Source organism: Anomaloglossus baeobatrachus, chromosome 4 (genome assembly GCF_048569485.1).
Source record: "Anomaloglossus baeobatrachus isolate aAnoBae1 chromosome 4, aAnoBae1.hap1, whole genome shotgun sequence".
NCBI lineage: Eukaryota > Metazoa > Chordata > Amphibia > Anura > Aromobatidae > Anomaloglossus > Anomaloglossus baeobatrachus.
The window spans coordinates 390,669,082-390,693,382 of NC_134356.1; positions in this window are offsets into that span (position 1 = coordinate 390,669,082).

Here is a 24,301-nt window from a genome sequence, read left to right on the forward strand (position 1 = left end):
AAGTGTACAACTAGGGCACAAGTTCTGCCACTGAATGGGTGGGTGTGTGTGGGGCCCAATTTTTGGAAAAAAAGGGAGACTCCGCTTGGAGTAACCCTTGCTTGCTGTGTTTTTTAAAAATGATCCAAGATGAACAGAGCTGGGATCATTAAAGACTTTGCTACCTACCCCGGTGTCATCCTGGGGATGGTTAAGTATGGCGTATTTTTGAATGTGCTTGATGCAAATCAAAACATCCTGTTTGCAACTAGGGCACAAGTGCTGCCACTGATAAGGTGTCTGTGTGGGGCCCAATTTTTGGAAAAAAAGGGAGACTCCGCTTGGAGTAACCCTTGCTTGCTGTGTTTTTTAAAAATGATCCAAGATGAACAGAGCTGGGATCATTAAAGACTTTGCTACCTACCCCGGTGTCATCCTGGGGATGGTTAAGTATGGCGTATTTTTGAATGTGCTTGATGCAAATCAAAACATCCTGTTTGCAACTAGGGCTCAAGTGCTGCCACTGATAAGGTGTCTGTGTGGGGCCCAATTTTTGGAAAAAAAGGGAGACTCCGCTTGGAGTAACCCTTGCTTGCTGTGTTTTTTAAAAATGATCCAAGATGAACAGAGCTGGGATCAGGAAAGACTTTGCTACCAACCCCGGTGTCATCCTGGGGACGGTTAAGAATAGCGTATTTTTGAATGTGCTTGATGCAAATCAAAACATCCTGTTTGCAACTAGGGCACAAGTGCTGCCACTGATAAGGTGTCTGTGTGGGGCCCAATTTTTGGAAAAAAAGGGAGAGTCCGCTTGGAGTCACCTTGCGGTGTTTTACATGATTTTAGAAGGGCGTGCCATGCCTATATCTGTGTGTCCTCCTCTTTTTCCTTGTCCAGCTCTTTCGTTTTCGCATGAGTATATGTCCTTGTCACTTTCCCATGTGTTTGTGTTGTGTTGTGAGTTGTTTGTCACCTTTTGGAGGGTGTTTTCTAGGTGTTTTTATGTGTTTGTGATTGCCTGCCATTGTTTCCTATGCAGTTCGAGTTCGGTTCGTCGAACGTTCGACGAGCCGAACTCGAACGGGACGTCCGTTCGGCGAACCGACCTCGAGCCGAACCGCGACCGATTCGCTCATCTCTAGTCCCCATCTTACAGTAATGTCCCCATCCAATAGTATTATGCCCATCCTTTAGTAATGTCCCCATCCTTGTCCCCATCCTATAGTCATGTGCCCACCTTGTCCCTATCCTATAGTCATGTGTCCACCTTGTCCCCATCCTATAGTCATATGCCCACCTTGTCCCTATCCTATAGTCATGTGCCCACCTTGTCCCTATTCTGTAGTCATGAGCAACCTTGTCCCTATCCTATAGTCATGTGCCCACCTTGTCCCCATCCTATAGTCATGTGCCCACCTTGTCCCCATCCTATAGTCATGTGCCCACCTTGTCCCTATTCTATAGTCATGTGCCCACCTTCTCCCTATTCTATAGTCATGTGCCCACCTTCTCCCTATTCTATAGTCATGTGCCCACCTTGTCCCTATTCTATAGTCAAGTGCCCACCTTGTCCCTATCCTATAGTAATGTGCCCACCTTGTCCCCATCCTATAGTAATGTGCCCACCTTGTAACCATCCTATAGTCATGTGCCCACCTTTTCCCTATCCTATAGTTATGTGCCCACCTTGTCCCTATTCTATAGTAATGTGCCCACCTTGTCCCCATCCTATAGTCATGTGCCCCCAACTTGTCCCCATCCTATAGTCATGTGCCCAACTTGTACCCATCATATAATCATGTGCCCATCTTGTCCCTATTCTATAGTCATGTGCCCAACTTGTACCCATCATATAGTCATGTGCTCATCTTGTCCCTATTCTATAGTCATGTGCCCACCTTGTCCCCATCCTATAGTCATGTGCCCACCTTGTCCCTATTCTATAGTCATGTGCCCACCTTGTCCCCATCCTATAGTCATGTGCCCACCTTGTCCCTATTCTATAGTCATGTGCCCACCTTGTCCCCATCCTATAGTCATGTGCCCACCTTGTCCCTATTCTATAGTCATATGCCCACCTTGTCCCTATTCTATGGTCATGTGCCCACCTTGTCCCCATCATATAGTCATGTGCCTACCTTGTCCCTATTCTATAGTCATGTGCCCACCTTGTCCCCATCCTATAGTCATGTGCCCACCTTGTCCCTATTTTATAGTCATGTGCCCACCTTGTCCCTATTCTATAGTAATGTGATCACCTTATCCCTATTCTATAGTAATGTTTCTCATCCTTGTCCTCTTGTAGTAATGTCCCTATCCTGTAGTCCTGTGCCCATCCTAGTCCCCATCCTACAGTAATGTCCCCATCCAATAGTATTATGCCCATCCTTGTAATGTCCCCATCCTTTAGTAATGTCCCCAGCCTTGTCCCCATCCTATAGTCATGTGCCCACCTTGTCCCTATCCTATAGTCATGTGTCCACCTTGTCCCCATCCTATAGTCATGTGCCCACCTTGTCCCTATCCTATAGTCATGTGCCCACCTTGTCCCCATCCTATAATCATATGCCCACCTTGTCCCTATCCTATAGTCATGTGCCCACCTTTTCCCTATTCTGTAGTCATGAGCAACCTTGTCCCTATTCTATAGTCATGTGCCCACCTGGTCCCTATTCTATAGTCATGTGCGTGCCCACCTTGTCCCTATTCTATAGTAATGTGCTCACCTTGTCCCCATCCTATAGTAATGTCCCCATCCAATAGTATTATGCCCATCCTTGTAATGTCCCCATCCTTTAGTAATGTCCCCAGCCTTGTCCCCATCCTATAGTCATGTGCCCACCTTGTCCCCATCCTATAGTCATGTGCCCACCTTGTCCCCATCCTATAGTCATGTGCCCACCTTTTCCCTATTCTATAGTCATGTGCCCACCTTCTCCCTATTCTATAGTCATGCGCCCACCTTGTCCCTATTCTATAGTCATGTGCCCACCTTGTCCCTATTCTATAGTCATGTGCCCACCTGGTCCCTATTCTATAGTCATGTGCGTGCCCACCTTGTCCCTATTCTATAGTAATGTGCTCACCTTGTCCCCATCCTATAGTAATGTGCCCACCTTGTCCCCATCCTATAGTAATGTGCCCACCTTGTAACCATCCTATAGTCATGTGCCCACCTTTTCCCTATCCTATAGCTATGTGCCCACCTTGTCCCTATTCTATAGTAATGTGCCCACCTTGTCCCCATCCTATAGTCATGTGCCCCCAACTTGTCTCCATCCTATAGTCATGCCCCCAACTTGTACCCATCATATAGTCATGTGCCCACCTTGTCCCCATCCTATAGTAATGTGCCCACCTTGTAACCATCCTATAGTCATGTGCCCACCTTTTCCCTATCCTATAGCTATGTGCCCACCTTGTCCCTATTCTATAGTAATGTGCCCACCTTGTCCCCATCCTATAGTCATGTGCCCCCAACTTGTCCCCATCCTATAGTCATGCCCCCAACTTGTACCCATCATATAGTCATGTGCCCACCTTGTCCCTATTCTATAGTCATGTGCCCACCTTGTCCCCATCCTATAGTCATGTGCCCACCTTGTCCCTATTCTATAGTCATATGCCCACCTTGTCCCTATTCTATGGTCATGTGCCCACCTTGTCCCCATCGTATAGTCATGTGCCCACCTTGTCCCTATTATATAGTCATGTGCCCACCTTGTCCCCATCCTATAGTCATGTGCCCACCTTGTCCCTATTCTATAGTCATGTGCCCACCTTGTCCCTATTCTATAGTAATGTGATCACCTTGTCCCTATTCTATAGTAATGTCCCCATCCTGTAGTAATGGGTAGGGGGGGGCAGTTTCGGCAGCTGAAAGGCGGTAGTGGCTAGAACTTACCGATCGCTCTCCTCGGCTTACAGAGACGCAGGAGTGAAGCTGAGGGGGCGGTCTCCGGCCCCAGATCCACAGTGATTGGAGAGATCGGTCACAAGGCCGGTCTCTCCAATCAGAACTGGGGGTGGGTGAAGCAGTGATCACCCAGCTCCAGCCAATGATTGGTGCTATAGCTGCACTGATCATGACTGGATCTCAATATTTCAACCATTTTCAATGGCTGAAACATTACAGTGGCTGTGATTGGCTGAGCGGCGTTCGTCAGCCAATCACAGCCTCCGTAGGTCTGGGGAGGAGACACCACCCCTCCTGAGGTCTCCTCCTCTCAGAATCTAAGGTATTTGCAATGCAAAGCGATCGCAGCCACCGGGGCTCCGGAGCCGCGATTTCGCCATGAGGTACTGGGTATGTCATGGGTCCTTAAGTACCAGGGAGCCATGACGTACCCAGTAAGTCATAGGTCGCTAAGGGGTTAATGTGCCGTCCTTCACATATACACACACACGCACAAAAAAAAACCCCACCACCATTCTTCTCACCTGTCCCACGTTCCCTCGGCTGCCTCATCTCTGCTTCTTGCTGTCTGCTGGCCCGGGCCCCTGGTGACTATCGCGGCAGGTGCAGGGGCTGCAGCCACTGTCAGTGATTTATGTCAGATGATTGTTTTTCCGGCGCTGTGCGCGCAGAGCCCCTGGCTCTGAGAGCGCACGCCGGCAAAACATTCATCTAACAAAGTGCAAACAGTCGCTGCGGCCCCTGCACTTGCCTCTGTTCACTTTGCAGATTCTGACACTCTGCCCAACAGTTTCTCTGTTGACTGGGATCAACACAGACAAACTCGGGCGTTGACCTACTGTGAGGTAATTCATAGACAGTCTAGTGAGAGTTAATCTCTGCTAGTCTGCTTCTACGGTTCCTTTGATCACATGTAGTGGGGAAGCCAATCACATCTGCTCCGCTTCTATTTAAGCTGGATGAAATCTACCCATGTCATCTATAGTTCTATGCTGGTCTGTGAGGTGTGGTGTCCCAGATTCTCTGGTGAATATTGTGCTATTTGTTTGTTTTGGTTGTTGAAGTTACCCCTGTTGTTTGGTAGCTTCCTTCCAACTGTTGTGTTTCCTCCTGAATATCTTATTGTCTTTACATATGTGTGTGCGCTGTGTGACAGAGTTTTGGTTTTCCCTAGTCTTTCTATATCTGTGACTTTCATTACACTCCTGTCCCATCCCTTCCTGGGGGAAGGGGAGAAGGGGAAAACATTTCATGACTGGTCAGGAGCAGGGCCAAGAAGGAGACTCAGGTATCCCCACCATTAGGGGTATGCCTGAGAATAGGAATAGCTTAGGGAACCCAAGTTTGAGGACAGCTTAGGGGCTCCAGGTCACCGCTATTTCAGAGTGATCATGACAAAGGGATGCAGAGAACTCCTGCTATGAAACTAAACTGTTTATATAAGCATTTTGCACCATATCTTTATTTCTCTGTTAACCTGACTACACAACTAGTAATCTGTCATCAAGCAGAAGACGGCGTCTCTAGAAAAGAGTTGGTGAGGTATAGGTTTTCTTTCCAGAAAAGGGCAGTATTTTCCTGTATATATATAAAGTCTAAAGATAATTTTTCATGTTTATTTCTTTAATCAACAGAACAAAGGCTCTAACAGTTGTATAAGTCATAATAAGATGGGAAACAAATAAACAGCTATTTAGTATTGTACAATAGAAGTAAATAGAAAGGCAGTCGCAGCTTTATTTAATTTATACCCCCATTTGTTAATGAAGAGACTTCAAATTAGAATAAAAGCCTCGGGGCAATGCGACTGGCTTATAATTGCAGAAATGACAAAACATTGCCGTGATATAATTAATATAGCTAGTTTTACATTTATATCACGTAAAAAAAATTCTACAAGATAACATAACATTGTAATAACGCAAATTAATCAGTATAATATTTTTTCCTTCTATGGAGTGACTTTATACTCTAATACTAATACTATAATCGATTTAATGAGTTTGTATAGTTTGATCTAAAGGTTATTCTTTGTATCTGTAAAATGTCTACTATTTTTACTATGCTTCTGTATCAATTACAAAGGGTAAAAATCCATCCAGTCATGAGATGAATACAGAAGTGCTCGGCGTGTTACAAGATGCTGCAATGATATCCAATGAAGGTCGCTATTTAGTGACTGCAAGCAGAGATCTTTATGACAGTAATCCATAACGAAAGAATAACTACATAACAAACATTAACTCTAAATGTGTTATCACATTCTTGTCTAAAGTCAATAATGTATAAACGTCATTTAAAATATGATACACTTAATTGACAATTGCTTTTATTTAGAAGAAAACGTCTTTCATGACTGAATGTACGAAAGGGAACCTGTAAGTCCAATCTGATACAGTAAACAGAGAACAGAGCCTTGTAGGTGATATAGAAATTGCATCATCAGTGTTCTAATCGCGGCCTTCGTTCTGCAGAAACTGAAGTTTAAGCCTAATTAGGGCGCTTAGTGCACCCTTGGTGTGGCCAAAAGGCTAAGGCGGGCTTTGCACACTAAGACATCGCAGGCCGATGCTGCGATGCCGAGTGCGATAGTGCCCGCCCCCGTCGCAGCAGCGATATGTGGTGATAGCTGGCGTAGCGAAAGTTATCGCTACGCCAGCTTCACACACACACTCACCTGCCGTGCGACGTCCCTGTGGCCGGCGACCCGCCTCCTTGTTAAGGGGGCGGGTCGTGCGGCGTCACTGCGACGTCACACGGCAGGCGGCCAATCAGAGCGGAGGGGCGGAGATGAGCAGGATGTAAACATCCTGCCCACCTCCTTCCTTCCGCATATCCTACGGAAGCCGCAGTGAGGCCGGTAGGAGACGTTCCTCGCTCCTGCGACTTCACACACAGCGATGTGTGCTGCCGCAGGAGCGAGGAACAACATCGGACCGTCGCGTCAGCGTAATCATGGATTACGCCGACGCTGTACCGATGATACGATTACGACGCTTTTGCGCTCGTTAATCGTATCATCCAGTCTTTACACACTGCGATGTCGCATGCGATGCCGGAAGTGCGTCATTTTCAATTTGACCCCACCGACATCGCACCTGCGATGTCGCAGTGTGCAAAGTGCCCCTTAGTGCACCCTTGGAGTGGTCAAGAGGCTAAATGCACCCTTGGTGTGGTCAAGAGGCTCAGTGCACCCTTGGTGTGGCCAAGAGGCTAAATGCACCCTTGGTGTGGTCAAGAGGCTCAGTGCACCCTTGGTGTGGCCAAGAGACTCAGTGCACCCTTGGTGTGGCCAAGAGGCTCAGTACACCTTGGTGTGGCCAAGAGGCTCAGTACACCTTTGGTGTGGCCAAGAGGCTCAGTACACCTTTGGTGTGGCCAAGAGGCTCAGTACACCTTTGCTGTGGCCAAGAGACTCAGTGCACCCTTGGTTTGGTCAAGAGGCTCAGTGCACCCTTGGTGTGGTCAAGAGGCTCAGTGCACCCTTGGCGTGGCCAAGAGACTCAGTGCACCCTTGGTGTGGCCAAGAAGCTCAGTACACCTTTGGTGTGGCCAAGAGACTCAGTGCACCCTTGGTGTGGCCAAGAGGCTCAGTGCACCCTTGGTGTGGCCAAGAGACTCAGTGCACCCTTGATGTGGCCAAGAAGCTCAGTGCACCCTTGGTGTGGCCAGGAGGCTCAGAGCACCCTTGGTGTGGCCAAGAGGCTCAGTGCACCCTTGGTGTGGCCAAGAGGCTCAGTGTACCCTTGGTGTGGCCAAGAGGCTCAATGCACCCTTGGTGTGGCCAAGAGGCTCAGTGCACCATTGGTGTGGCCAAGAGGCTCAGTGTACCCTTGGTGTGGCCAAGAGGCTCAGTGCACCCTTGGTGTGGCCAAGAGGCTCAGTTCACCCTTGGTGTGGCCAAGAGGCTCAGTGCACCCTTGGTGTGGCCAAGAGGCTCAGTGCACCCTTGGTGTGGCCAAGAGGCTCAGTGCACCCTTGGTGTGGCCAAGAGGCTCAGTGCCCCCTTAGTGTGGCCAAGAGGCTCAATGCACCCTTGGTGTGGTCAAGAGGCTCAGTGACCCCTTGGTGTGGCCAAGAGGCTCAGTGCCCCCTTGATGTGGTCAAGAGGCTCAGTGCACCCTTGGTGTTGTCAAGAGGCTCAGTGCACCCTTGGCGTGGCCAAGAGACTCAGTGCACCCTTGGTGTGGCCAAGAAGTTCAGTACACCTTTGGTGTGGCCAAGAGGCTCAGTACACCTTTGGTGTGGCCAAGAGGCTCAGTGCCCCCTTGGTGTGGCCAAGAGGCTCAGTGCCCCCTTGGCGTGGCCAAGAGGCTCAGTGCACCCTTGGTGTGGCCAAGAGGCTCAGTGAACCCTTGGTGTGGCCAAGAGGCTCAGTGCACCCTTGGTGTGGCCAAGAGGCTCAGTGCACTCTTGGTGTGGCCAAGAGGCTCAGTGCAGCCTTGGTGTGGCCAAGAGGCTCAGTACACCATTTAATCCAGTGGGTTGGCATGTCCCACTTTCCTCACTGGTGATTGACAGCACTGACGTGTTCTGTCAGTCACTGGTAAGGAAGGTGTGGGCAAGCAAAACCAGTGAACTGAGCCAATTGGCTACACTAATGGTGCACCAAACACTTTAATTATTATATTTGATAATTTAGTTTCTGCAGAATTGAGGCAGCGATTAGGACACTAAGGGCGGCTTTGCACGTTGCAACATCGCACGTGCGATGTCGGTGGGGTCAAATCGAAAGTGACGCACATCCGGCGTCACTTTTGACATCGTTGTGTGTAAATCCTAGATGATACGATTAACGAGCGCAAAAGCGTCATTATCGTATCATCGGTGCAGGCTCCGACTTTTTCATAATTACACTGCCGCGACAGGTACGATGCTTTTCCTCGTTCCTGCGGCAGCACACATTGCTGAGTGTAAAGCCGCAGGAGCGAGGAACTTCTCCTTACCTGCCGCCGGCGGCTATATGAAAGGAAGGAGGTGGGCGGGATGTTTACATCCCGCTCATCTCCGCCTCTCCGCCGCTATTGGCCGCCTGCCGTGTGACGTCGCTAGGAAGGAGGCGGGTCGCTGGCCAGAGCGACGGTCGCAGGGCGGGTGAGTGCATGTGAAGCTGGCGTAGCGATAATTTTCACTACGACAGCTATCACAAGATATCGTACCTGCGACGGGGGCGGGGACTATCGCGTGCGACATCGCAGCATCGGCTTGCGATGTCGCAACGTGCAAAGCTCGCCTAAAGGTGCATCTTCTATAAAGGTTATTGTATATCACCTTCAAGGCTATGTGCTTCATGCAAACTCCAATTAAGAAGCCATATTCTTTGCTAATACCTGCAGATCGCGATAGACATGTCTTAAAACATTTTCAGCAATTAAGACTGTTCCCACAATAACATGCACTTGTGGATTTGACAAACATACAAAATGTTAAAGTGGTTGCGTTGAATAAGATAAACATCGCTTCCATCTTCCAAAAACATCGTCTTCCCCATCTACAGATTATGTGCACTGTTACACGTTGGTGTGTGAAAAGGGGGGGGGGTCATGGGCATTTGCCATTTTTAATGCTACAGCTTATCTGGATATTTTTACATTGATCTATTAAAGCTGTTTTTGTGTCTCTGGAACAGTGGTTTCTTTGCATCACTGGACACCTATGGTTTCTTTTTTCAATGCTACATGTGTAGCGCCCCACGGGGCCTGCGGGGCTACCCGTCACCAGGCCAGTAGTATTTGGGGTTGCTGTGACTGGCCTGACCCAGCTCCATGGCCCCATTGACTACATGAAAAGAGGGTGCAAGGGGGATGGAGGTTTGCTTTGCAGCGCTAGCCGTGGTGCGAGGAGGGGGATTAGCCACCACTGCGAGATGTTGCTCTCCTCTGGGGCTGATGCTACCGCAGGTGGAGCGAACCCAAGAAAGGACATTCGCGACAGGGGGAAGGGCCAAAGCGCGGGGCAACGGTGACGGTAATAAGAAACAGGCAGCCCTTGGGTACCGGTCACCGCCGCGCTGGGCCCCAGGCGATCCCAGATGAATCAGAGGTCAGCACCGGTGTTGTGGAGCGTGTAAGACCTTCCTCCTTGCACCTTGTGGTGTGGATCCTCGTGGCGTGAAGCTACTTGGGGACCCCAGTGTTCTTGGCTTTAGTTGCCGTCCTGTACGCAGGCAGTGCGAAACTTGTTATGGACCTGACCGTGGCCGTGGCTCCTGTCTCTATATGCTGCTGGTGCCCCGGGACTTTTGGTGGTGGGCGATGGGATGTGAAATCCCCCTTCCCTGCAGATTCTGATAGTCCAACGTGAAATATGTTCTACCCTAAGGCTTCTGTATTCTGTGTGGTGCCAGTCCTGAAGGGGCTGTTGGGGCTCACCCTCCGGCTACTGTGTTACTCCTCTGTCTCACCAGCTCCACCTGGTCATCTCAGGTGTCTCCCAGTCTACCCGGTCCTTTACAGTCTGCCCGGTCCTAAAGGAGGGATCTATGAAGCACACCCTCCGCTGCCGAGGTCCTATGAGTTCATGATTTCCTAGCACTCTCTCTCTCTCCTTCCCCGGGATAGCTCTTAAGCACGCATCCTGGGCGGTCTTTCTAAGGGGAGCTTGGTAGCACACCCCTCCGTGACCTGTTCCTTCTCCTGAGTCCCAAACTGATCTGACTACATTTCCTTTGTGCTCTGAAATGTCTCCAGTCAGCCCCCACCTTTCTGATGACTCACCGTTCCCAGAAAATTTCCATTGCTATGGTGACCACCTGTATTGTGTAACTGCTGACTGGCTGTGTTGTATTAGCTATGAGCACAGGATGTTGTGTAAGCTCCAAACACCAGTGGTTAATCTCTTCTTACCCAGGATAAGAACCACATCTTAAGACAGATGCAGTACCCTGTGGCGACTAAGCCTCAGGGGCGCCACACATGCCCTGGACCTAGGCCACCCTGTGGTGATCCTAAGAACCTCATAAAGTGGAAGGGTGAGCTGACTTGTGTGTATTCAGTAAGCATAAATCCTGGTTTCATTGTCTCTGGGCAGAACAGAAGGATCAAAAATAATATTCTCACTTTGCAATTTCAAGCTGATTCGGGGAAACAGTCGTGCAGCTCAGCTAACATTAAATTTCTGGTGGACCCCTCAAACATTTGTAAGATCTACTAAAAGAAATGTAATCTTGGTACACGCAGTTATAGTGTCCATAAATCCTCTTATTGTAGTCTACACATAAACAAGGCAAATCGTTATTTAGAGTCCCCCACATTTTATTTGTATAGGATAGATTATTGGCATGAAATTGAGCTCTTAGGATATGAATACATAATAAGGGAGAGATCTGATTCGCATTTTAAGTGAAATTTACAAGTAATACTCATAGAATACAGGTTAAAGGAATAAACTGAAATGTTAATTGGAAGGGTAACTCTTAATTATAAGCTGTAAATACAATATTTATAGGCACTAAATACCCAGAACAGTGGAGTAGAGGCGCCACTATTGCATACAAATCCATATGACTTAAGGAGTCTCAGTAGTGTGCCTAGTATTTTACACATGCCTTTTACACAAAATTTATAGTGAATGGCAAACCAAGGATTGGTAAGTCCAAAAAAATATTTCTTACACCGTACTGTTTAAACCTTAGGCCGGCTGCAGATGGGCGTATGAAAATATTGTTTCAATTTCATCCAGAAAACTTGGACAATTTTTATCAAATTTTTATCTGATATTCATCTGTGTCATTTTTTTGTGCCCATGTGACATCCATGTGACGTCTCCATATGATTCGTTTCATACTCCAACATTAAAAATGTAAATGATCAGTTTTCAAGTTAAAGGGAACCTGTCAGGTCCAATATGCACCCAGAGCCACGAGGAGTTCTGGGTGCATATTGCTTATCCCTGCCTAACCGTCCCTGTATACACTAGCATAGATAAAGAGATCTTTAGAAAAAGTATTTCTAAAGATCCTTTATGATATGCTAATTAGCGCAGGAACTAGTCATAAGGGCGTTACTTCCCCTGACTAGTCCACCCTCTTAACATGTTAATTGAAAATGGCAAAAAGAGCCCACACATAGTTAGACAAATATAAAAAGCATCACTAGGGGTTGTAATATACCAAAAGAGATAACCCTCATTACCACCATGTGAAGGTAGGACTACTAAATGGGTAAATCGCTGAATTAAACGTTAAAGAACTAGTGAAGGAAAACGATCAAAAGCCCAATTATGAATATGCAAAATTTTTATTATCAAAATTGAGACACAAAATTAAGTGGAGAAAGATACAGCAAAACACAAATGTTAAAATCAAACCTCACAGAGACCATGGACCCCTTCTATACTGACAAAGGTAATCTCTGTGTTACCGAAACGGCCGTTGGGTGGACCAGCAGTACCCGCTTCCTTAATTAATAATTATCCTTAATTGTTTACCCAGCGCTCGACCACTCTATGTAAGTAATTTGGAGGATTTCTGATCCTTTGGAGATAAATCTCCGCTTTAGTTCCCTTGTTTGTTATATCAGTGTTTATAGTACAAATGCCTGGTTACACCTTGTGGCTTCTGTGAGTATTACATTACCCATAATTAATTACCAACTCCATGCTTATTGTATAGGACGGGTCCGCGGTCTCTGTGGGGTTTGATTTTAACATTTGTGTTTTGTCGTATCTTTCTCCACTTAATTTTGTGTCTCAATTTTGATAATAAAAAATGTTCATAATTGGGCTTTTGATAGTTTTCCTTCACTAGTTCTCTTAAAATGTTTGCACGCCCACAGGGGTGTGCTAACATGCTATTCAATGCCTATTGCCAAGTGTCATCAGCAGACTATGAAGCCGGGTGCACGCATCCTGACTTCAGGGAAGTCTAGTGCGCATGACCGGAAATGCTGGGTATTCTGATCAAGCACACTAAGCCTAAACCTGGCATCTGAGGCAGTGACGACAGACACAGGTACACGTGTCCACGCTGATGACACTGGGCAATGGGCATTGAATAGCATGTTAGCACGCAACATGCTAAGGGGACGGAATGAGCGCAGGAACTGCGCCCTCATTAGCATAGCATAAAGCATCTTTAGAAATACTTTTTCTAAAGATCTCTTTATGTCTGCTTGTAAGTGCTGAGACAGTTAGGCAGGGATTAGCAATATACACCCAGAACTGCTCATAGTTAAGGGTGCATATTGCACCTGACAGGTTCCCTTTAATAATAGAGAAGTATGCATAAAAATTGGATGCTAAACTGATGTTCTGTGTGGGATCCGATACTTCTAATGCACCCATTGACTTGAATGGGTGAGTCTCATCCCAGACTCAGAAAAAAGTAGTGCACGCTGGTAGTTTTTCCTCGGACCAAGAGAAAAATTGTTAATTTGAACAGCCCTATTGAATAACATGCATCAGTGTGCTGTCCGTCTGCTATCCAATTAAAAGTCGGACAGCACACATCTGATTTATATGCTCGTCTGCATGAGCCCTTAAGGAAATATTATATAGGAATATAGAAAATGGACAATCTTCAGAAACCAGTATTGCCAATTGTAATGCACGTGCTCTCTTTGTCTTTTGCTTGATTCATCTGGGTATGGTTTTTATCCTCAATATAATGTACATTTTAGGTACGGTATATAACCAAAATATTTCCTGGTGACAAGGAATTTGGTATAGTTACTTAAAGCACCACTCCAGCATTTATTTTATTTCAGCACGGGTGTGTTGTTTGAAATCGTAAGTCCCCTGACTCCTGTCTTATACTTACCTGCTGCCGTCTTCAATTTTTCCAGTGGCGCTCCCCCCAGTCTCCAGCAATTTGTGACCTACCAACAGCTCCAGTACTTCATGGAGGGTGACGGAGGTCACAACTCAATGCAAGTCTGAGAGCCTCGTTCCTGCTCTCATAGACTTGTATTGAGCGTTTTTTATGTAACTTCTGAGTTCCGGACACTCAGAAGTTAAGGGAACAAGATGGTGGCATGGGGTCATAGCAACGCCAAAAAAAAGGGAAGATGCCATGGGAGAGTGTAAAGCGGTCTTTACACGCTACGATATCGTTAATGAATTATTGTCGGGGTCACGGTGTTTGTGACGCACATCCGGCGTCATTAACGATATCGCAGTGTGTGACACTTATGAGCGACCTTAAATGATCGCAAAAGTGGTCAAAATCGTCTGCCGCGGAGAGGTTGTCCTGAAACAAACAATCGTTTTTTGCTTATTAACGATGTTGTTCCTCGTTCCTGCAGCAGCACACATCGCTGTGTTTGACACTGCAGGAGCGGCGAACATCTCCTTACCTGCCTCCACCGGCAATGCGGAAGGAAGCAGGTGGGCGGGATGTTACGTCCCGCTCATCTCCGCCCCTCCGCTTCTAATGGCCGCCTGCCATGTGACGTCGCTGTGATGCCGCACGAACCGCCCCCTTAGAAAGGAGGCGGTTCGCCAGCCAGAGTGATGTCGCAGGGCAGGTAAGTGCGTGTGACGGGGTTAAGCGAGGTTGTGCGGCATGGGCAGCGATTTGCCCGTATCGCACAACCGACGGGGGCGGGTACGATCGCTTGCGTAAAGCCTGTAAAGCCCGCTTAAGACCAGGGGCAAGGGACTTAAAGCACCACTCCCATAGTGCAATAATAAAAAAAAATGCTGGAATGGTGCTTTAAAGGAATTGTCATACCAAGAAATATTATGGAATATCATAAAAGTCAGATTGGTGGTAGTCCAAAAAACTATGCCAATAACAGGTTGCTTGGTTCCTATTCATGGCAGAGATGGGCCAGCACACCTATGGGGAAAAAAGGGTAACAGCTCATTGGAGTTTTTTCCAATAAACTTCACAATTGATTTTCTATATATTTATTGTTTAACCATTACTTATATGAAAATATTGATAGGTTTGTAAGTGATACAAACAGAAAGTCACATTACTTCCCAGTCACAGTATAATGATTTATATAATAACAATATAAATCACGGAGAACGATGAAGCTGACATTCTAGCTGGTAAAAACACTTAAGCGGGCTTTACACGTTACGATATCACTAGCAATTTCTAGCGATACCGAGCGTGTAAGTACCCGCCCCCGTCGCACATGCTATATCGCGTGATCGCTGCCGCAGCGAACATTATCGCTACGGCAGCGTCACACGCACTTACTTGGTCGTCATCGTCGCTGTGAGTGTCGAACAATCCCTCCTTCAAGGGGGAGGGACGTTCGGCGTCACCGCAACATCACTAAGCGGCCAGCCAATCAAAGCGGAGGGGTGGAGATGAGTGGGACGTAACATCCCGCCCACCTCTTCCTTCCGCATTGTGGCCGGCGGCAGGTAAGGAGATGTTCCTCGCTCCTGCGGTGTCACACACAGCGATGTGTGCTGCCGCATGAGCGATGAACAACATGGATAAACAACTCTTACCGATTTTTGAGTTTGGGACGACCTCTCCATGGTGAACGATTTTCACCATTTTTGAGGTCACTTAAGGACGCTGGTCAGTGTCACACGCTGCGATTTCGTTAATGATGCCGGATGTGCGTCACTAACAACGTGACCCCGACAATAAATCATTAACGATATCGTAGCGTGTAAAGCCCCCTTTACATTGGATCTGCAGGTAATTCTAGAGAGCTTTATTAGGACTCATTTGGTTACTTTTATTTGCCACATATTTTATAAAATACAAACCAAAAGATTGATGAATTGATCTCATTTATTTGTATATACTGTAGGCCCTGCCAATGCACAAATGATTCAGTTTGCTCTTGATATGTTAGGTAAAAGGAGGTAGCTTCAGCATCCTATATTGATCATCTTGCTTTATTATAATATCAGAGATACAGAAACAGGAGGGACATTTTCCCCTTTATTATAGATCCAAGTTTTTGTCAAAGTTGATCACTGGATACTGAAGCTACATTCTCTTACTTGGGGAAAGGGATCGGTTTGGGCATCACCGCTATATTTACTCATGATATACTGGGATATGCTTATTTGCAGATGCACAGATCATAATCTGTCTTTGTTTAGAAAAGCAAATGCATTGCAATTTACTGCATGGTAACAGCTGGCATTGCACATTGGTCTGTTAATACACAGGTAAATGTCCACATAGGAATTAACACTCTGTATTGGCGTATTTGCCTGATTCATTGATTTCACAATCCAGGGAGTACAAATGAAAAACTAATTTGCTCACTATTTAGCTCACCAAAACAAATGACCTAGGTATTCTAATTGATGAGGACTTAAATCAATTGGTACGTCTGCGAACATGAAATTGGGTGGATCAATTTACTAAATAAGAGGAATTTGGGTATTTCCATAAAGCTGAAGAATTCAGACGTGAACATGCAAGGCGGTTTAAAAGATTTCTAGTTTTCATATCTGCAGAATATTAGTGAAGGTGACCAAGATCTTACAAGAAACACTTTCTTATTCTCTTCTTAAACATTCTTAAATGACTTTTAAAAATATCTTTTAGAAGTAAATACTGTTATCTAATTGCATATGTCATTGTCTTGTATTTTACAAATTGTTACTCATGCTTCCACCCCTCGCTCTTTCTTAAGGTACCGTCACACTAAGCGACGCTCCAGCGATCCCACCAGCAACCTGACCTGGCAGGAATCGCTGGAGCATCGCTACACGGGTTGCTGGTGAGCTGTCACACAGGCAGATCTCACCAGCAACCAGTGACCACAGCCCCCAGCCAGCAACACGCGTGGAAGCGATGCTGCGCTTGGTAACTAAGGTAAATATCGGGTAACCAACCCGATATTTACCTTGGTTACCAGCGCACACCGCATAGCGCTGGCTCCCTGCACTCCTAGCCAGAGTACACATTGGGTTAATTACTCGATGTGTAGTCTGGCTATGTGTGCAGGGAGCAGGGAACCGGCACTCGCCACGTGAGAGCGGCGGACGCTGGTAACGAAGGTAAATATCGGGTAACCAATGAAATGGCTTCTTGGTTACCTGATATTTACATTGGTTACTAGCGTCCGCAGAAGCCGGCTCCCTGCTCCCTGCACATTCAGTTGTTGCTGTCTCGCTGTCATACACAGCGATGTGCGCTTCACAGCGGGAGAGCAACAACTAAAAAATGGTCCAGGACATTCAGCAACAACCAGCGACCTCACAGCAGGGGCCAGGTTGTTGCTGGATGTCACACACAACAACATCGCTAGCAACATCGCTGTTACATCACAAAAGTCGTGCCTCAGCAGCGATGTTGCTAGCGATATTGCTTAGTGAGACGTGGCCTTTAGTATTTGACCCTTTAGAAGATGGTGGAGTCTACACCGTGTGCAGAATTATTAGGCAAATGAGTATTTTGATCACATGATAATTTTTATACCTGTTGTCCTACTCCAAACTGTATAGGCTTGAGAGCCAACTACCAATTAGGTAAATCAGGTGATGTGCATCTCTAATGAGGAGGGGTGTGGTGTAATGACATCAACACCCTATATAAGGTGTGCTTAATTATTAGGCAACTTCCTTTCCTTTGGTAAAATGAGTCAGAAGAGAGATTTGACGGGCTCTGAAAAATCCGAAATTGTGAGATGTCTTGCAGAGGGATGCAGCAGTCTTGAAATTGCCAAACTTTTGAAGCGTGATAACCGAACAATCAAGCGTTTCATGGCAATTAGCCAACAGGGTCGCAAGAAGCATGATGGGCAAAAAAAGGCGCAAAATAACTGCCCATGAATTGAGGAAAATCAAGAGTGAAGCTGCCAAGATACCATTTGCCACCAGTTTGGCCATATTTCAGAGCTGCAACATTACTTGAATATCAAAAAGCACAAGCTGTGCCATACTCAGGGACATGGCCAAGGTAAAGAAGACTGAAAAACGATCACCTTTGATCAAGAAATATAAGATAAAACGTCAAGACTGGGCCAAGAAATATCTTAAGACTGATTTTTCAAAGGTTTTATGGACTGATGAAGTGAGAGTGACTCCTGATGGGCCAGATGGATGGGACAGAGGCTGTATCAGTAAAGGGCAGAGAGTTCCACTCTGACTCAGACGCCAGCAAGGTGGAGATGGGGTACTGGTATGGGCTGGTATCATCAAAGATGAGCTTCTGGGACCTTTTCGGGTTGAGGATGGAGTGAAGCTCAACTCCCAGACCTACTGACAGTTTCTGGAAGACAACTTCAAGCAGTGGTAAAGGAAGAAGTCGGTATCGTTCAAGAAAAACATGATTTTCATGCAGGACAATGCTCCATCACATGCATCCAACTACTCCACAGCGTGGCTGGCAAGTAAAGGTCTAAAAGATGAAAAAATAATGACATGGCCCCCTTGTTTACCTGATCTGAACCCCATAGAGAATCTGTGGTCCCTCATAAAATGTAAGATCTACAGGGAGGGAAAACAATACACCTCTCAGAACAGTGTCTGGGAGGCTGTGGTGGCTGCTGCACGCAATGTTGATCGTAAACAGATCAAGCAACTGACAGAATCTATAGATGGTAGGCTGTTGAGTGTCATCATAAAGAAAGGTGGCTATATTGGTCACTAATTTTTTGGGGGTTTTGTTTTTGCATGTCAGAAATGTTTATTTCTAAATTTTGTGCAATTATATTGGTTTACGTGGTGAAAATAAACAAGTGAGATGGGAATATATTTGGTTTTTAAGTTGCCTAATAATTCTGCACAGTAATAGTTTTCTGCACAAACAGATATCCTCCTAAGATAGCCAAATCTAAAAAATCACCACTCCAACTTCCAAAAACATTAAGCTTTGATATTTATGAGTCTTTTGGGTTGATTGAGAACATAGTTGTTGATCAATAATAAAAAAATCCTCTAAAATACAACTTGCCTAATAATTCTGCACATGGTGTATGCATGACTACTGTTTAATCATATAACCGCTTGTCCTTTTTATCCCATTTCTTGCTTAGCCACCCAGAAAATTAAGGACATTACACAGGATTTATAGATATATCAGAGGTTGATTAGTATTTCACATTATATGATTACACTTACACGGTATTGATGTCTAAGCTTTTATACATACAGATATCTGACCAATTTTTGTCTAATCAGATTAAAATTGGTGTGTTTAAATGGCCAATTGATCTAATTGAAATCTGTCTCATCTGCCAGACAATTCATCTGATGCCATTAAATATCTATCTGCCAAATACAATAATTTTACTAAATAAGCATCATATAAAATATATTGGAAATGGAACTCCATGACAGGGAAGATTAAGATTTATTTGATTACTACAGATGAGGTACACAAGAATATCTTGTGGTATAAATGGCTGATTCAGACCAATTTCATCATCTGTAATTGATCCAATAGAGGGATTATGTCCCTGTTTGCACATAGCACAAAAAAAACACAAGGAAAAAACTAAAGACATGAGCCTAAGTATAAGTTGCGCTATTCATGCAGTACATAGAGGCTTGTTTCACAGACAAAACCTAAGATAGAAACAAAATAAGCACATACCTTGCGGTAAAAAAATAAGTAAAGAGTAATAGTGCATATAAATAGCATAGGGTACTTAGTATACACTGTTTTTGATTAAAAAAAAGTGTAAATTCATCACACTGCAACAAGATGTACCCCAATCGACATCAGGGCCGCCACTAGGAATTTCAGGGCCCCATACTGGCAAAATGTTGGGGCCCCCTTGAGACTCCGCCCAGGCTCCACCCCAGCTCCATCTCCACCACTCAAACCTTCCACACTTTCACCCCCATTCTTGGAAAAATATATGTGTGTATTTATATACAGTGCCTACAAGTAGTATTCAACCCCCTGCAGATTTAGCAGGTTTACACATTCGGAATTAACTTGGCATTGTGACATTTGGACTGTAGATCAGCCTGGAAGTGTGAAATGCACTGCAGCAAAAAGAAAAAAGAATGTTATTTCTTTTTTTTCTTTTTTTTTTTTTTTAAATTGTGTAACGTTTATTCAGAGGGTCATTTATTATTCAACCCCTCAAACCACCAGAATTCTGTTTGGTTCCCCGAAAGTATTAAGAAGTATTTCAGGCAAAAAGAACAATGAGCTTCACATGTTTGGATTAATTATCTCTTTTTCCAGCCTTTTTTGACTAATTAAGACCCTCCCCAAACTTGTGAACAGCACTCATACTTGGTCAACATGGGAAAGACAAAGGAGCATTCCAAGGCCATCAGAGACAAGATCGTTGAGGGTCACAAGGCTGGCAAGGGGTACAAAACCCTTTCCAAGGAGTTGGGCCTACCTGTCTCCACTGTTGGGAGCATCATCCAGAAGTGGAAGGCTTATGGAACTACTGTTAGCCTTCCACGGCCTGGACAGCCTTTGAAAGTTTCCACCCGTGCCGAGGCCAGGCTTGTCCAAAGAGTCAAGGCTAACCCAAGGACAACAAGGAAGGAGCTCCGGGAAGATCTCATGGCAGTGGGGACATTGGTTTCAGTCAATACCATAAGTAACGTACTCCACCACAATGGTCTCCGTTCCACACGAGCCCGTAAGTTACCTTTACTTTCAAAGCTTCATGTCAAGTCTTGTCTACAGTTTGCTCATGATCACTTGGAGGACTCTGAGACAGACTGGTTCAAGGTTCTCTGGTCTGATGAGACCAAGATCGAGATCTTTGGTGCCAACCACACACGTGACGTTTGGAGACTGGATGGCACTGCATACGACCCCAAGAATACCATCCCTACAGTCAAGCATGGTGGTAGTGGCAGCATCATGCTGTGGGGCTGTTTCTCAGCCAAGGGGCCTGGCCATCTGGTCCGCATCCATGGGAAGATGGATAGCACGGCCTACCTGGAGATTTTGGCCAAGAACCTCCGCTCCTCCATCAAGGATCTTAAGATGGGTCGTCATTTCATCTTCCAACAAAACGACCCAAAGCACACAGCCAAGAAAACCAAGGCCTGGTTCAAGAGGGAAAAAATCAAGGTGTTGCAGTGGCCTAGTCAGTCTCCTGACCTTAACCCAATTGAAAACTTGTGGAAGCAGCTCAAGATTAATGTCCACATGAGACACCCAAAGAACCTAGATAACTTGGAGAAGATCTGCATGGAGGAGTGGGCCAAGATAACTCCAGAGACCTGTGCCGGCCTGATCAGGTCTTATAAAAGACGATTATTAGCTGTAATTGCAAACAAGGGTTATTCCACAAAATATTAAACCTAGGGGTTGAATAATAATTGACCCACACTTTTATGTTGAAAATTTATTAAAATTTAACTGAGCAACATAACTTGTTGGTTTGTAAGATGTATGCATCTGTTAATAAATCCTGCTCTTGTTTGAAGTTTGCAGGCTCTAACTTATTTGCATCTTATCAAACCTGCTAAATCTGCAGGGGGTTGAATACTACTTGTAGGCACTGTATGTACACACACACAGTCATGGCCAAAAGTGTTAGCACCCTTTAAGTTGTTTCAGAAAATGAAGTGTTTCCCTTAGAAAATTCATAATTCACCCCTACTCTCCATAATATACTCTCTACACTGCCCCTCCCCATAATATCTCTCCCACACTGCGCCTATGTATAATATTCCCCCACACTCACTGCCCCTCAGTGTACCCCTACACAATACCCCTGTGTATAATATCCCCACACACTGCCCCTCTGTATAATATCTCTCACACACACTGCCCCATGTATAATATCCCCACACGTACACTGCACCTCTGAATAATATTCCCCACATACTACCACTCTGTATAATATTCACACACACACACTGACCCTCTGTGTAATATCCCTCAAGTACGCTGACCCTTTGTACAATTTCCAACACATAAGCTGCCCCTCACACACACAGACTAAAAGTTTGGAAACACCTTCTCATTCAAAGGGTTTTCTTTATTTTCATGACTGTGAAAATTGTAGATTCACATCGAAGGCATCAAAACTATGAATTAACACATTTGGAATGAAATACTTAAAAAAAAGTGTGAAACAACTGAAAATATGTCTTATATTCTAGGTTCTTCAAAGTAGCCACCTTTTGCTTTGATTACTGCTTTGCACACTCTTGGAATTCTCTTGATGAGCTTCCAGAGGTAGTCACCGGAATTGGTCTTCCAAGCAAGGCAGGGACTGCAGTCAGCAGGCACTCACCACCCTGTGCTGCAGTCAGCGGGCCCCTACCACCCTGTGCTGCAGTCAGTAGGCCCCCACCACCCCGTGCTGCAGTCAGCAGGCCCTCACCACCCTGTGTTGCAGTCAGCAAGCCCCCCCCTCTTCACTGGGCACGGTACACCAATCACAGAAGTAATGCCCTGATGACGGCCCTGTTCAGCATGGTCCATGTATATCAATTTATACTCCGGATCATGTCTTTGGTTTGGCCTTGAATTGCTTTAAAGGGAACCTGTCACCAGATTTCTTCCATGTGAACTGCAGCCACTCCAGTCAGCCCTTATATACGGCATTTTAGAATAATGTATATAAGAGCCCAGGCTGCTCTGTATAACATAAAGACCTTGTATTATACTCACTTACGGTGCAGTCTGGTCTGATGGGCCTTGCTGGTCTTGATATAGTGCCTCATCTCTTCTTGTGATCGCAGTCCTCCTTCCCTGCTCCGTGTGGATAATGCATCCTACGTCATCCACACAGTGGCCTCCATTGCACTCCTGAGCATGCACTCTTTTCTCTGCTAAGGGCAGATCAATGTATTGTATTGTCCACACGTGGGCATCCTTTGACCTTCCCCCACCCCTGCGCATTACAATACTTTGCTCTGCTCTCATCAGGGCAGAAAAAACTGTACGTGAAAAGGAGAGCAATGGAGGACTCTGTGTGGATGATGTAGTATGCGTCATCCACACGGAGCAGGGAAAGAGGACGTCGATCACAAAAAGAAAGAAGGTGCTGGATCAAGACCAGCAATGCCTATCAGACCGTACCGTCCTACAGTTGAGTATTATAAAAGGTCATTTTTATGTTATAAATTGGCTAGGCTCTTATATGCAGTACTCTATAAGGGTTTACTGGTGGTGGCAGCAGTTTATAGGTGACAAATCTGGTGACAAGTTGCTGTTAATAGGTCAGAAATCTGTATGTATAATCGCAACTCTAGGTCAAGTCAAGACAAGCATATGAAATATCATTAGCCTTTTACCAGATTTTTCATTTGTATGGTGTTCTGTAAGTCCAATTTTGCCATCCATATTTTTTAGTTCCACAACTAAAAAATAATAGAAGGCCTGATATGGTTACCATATGGATAGTGTTAGTACGGCATCTATTTTAATTCAACCCATGTTAAGTTTCATTTGAAAAAAAAACCAAAAAGATTTTTACTTTATGATGTGGATTATGATGTGGTAGGCATTACGGAAACCTGGCTAGATGAAAGGCATGATTGGGTGACAAACATAGAGGGTTATAGTACATTTAGGAAGGACAGGAAAGACAAAAAAGGTGGAGGGGTGTGTATATTTATCAAATCTAACCTAAAACCTGTGTTGAATGATGACATTGGGGGGAAATGCAACAATGTAGAGTCAGTATGGGTAAATGTACATGGGGAGGGGAATAATGGAAAAATGCTAATTGGAGTTTGGTATAAGCCTCCTAACATACCTGAACAAATAGAGGATGAAATGCTGGAACAAATTGAAAAGGCAGCTAATAATAATATTATGGGGGATTTCAACTATCCAGACATACAGTGGGACATAGAATCTTTTGGTTGTGCTAAAAGCTGTAAGTTCTTATCTACAATTCAAGACAATTTCCTCTCTCAGATGGTAGATGAATTGACCAGGGGAGATAATTTGCTAGATTTGGTCCTGTCAAATAGACTGGATACAATTTCAGATCTACAGATCCCGGAGCACTTGGGCACCAGCGATCATAATATGGTAAGCTTCAACGTAATATTCAATAGAACATTTCAAAGGGGAAATGCTAAAACCTGGAATTTTAGGAAAGCTAATTTCAACAAATTTAGGGAAGAGCTTAAATGTGTAGATTGGGACAAAGTCATGGTAACTGGGGATTAGAGATGAGCGAACCGGTCGCGGTTCAGCTCGAGGTCGGGTCGCCGAACGGAGCTCCCGTTCGAGTTCGGTTCGTCGAACGTTCGACGAACCAAACTAGAACCAATAGGCTATAATGGGAGGCAATCACAAACACATAAAAATGCATTATAAATGTACACAAACAGTTAATAAACATTGCCATAACACTTACCGGTCCCCGCGATCCCTCCTGCACTCTGTCTCCTGCCGCTATTCCATCCGATGATCGTTGAATCCTCCCAGTGACCGGCACTGCCAGCAGAGATGCAGGACCTATCGTGACGTCAAAATAGCCATGTGACCAGTCACGTGGCTATTATCTCATTGGCTACAGACTGGTCACATGACTATGACGTGTCATGTAGGACCTGCGAGTGCATCTCTCCGGTACACGGTGCACA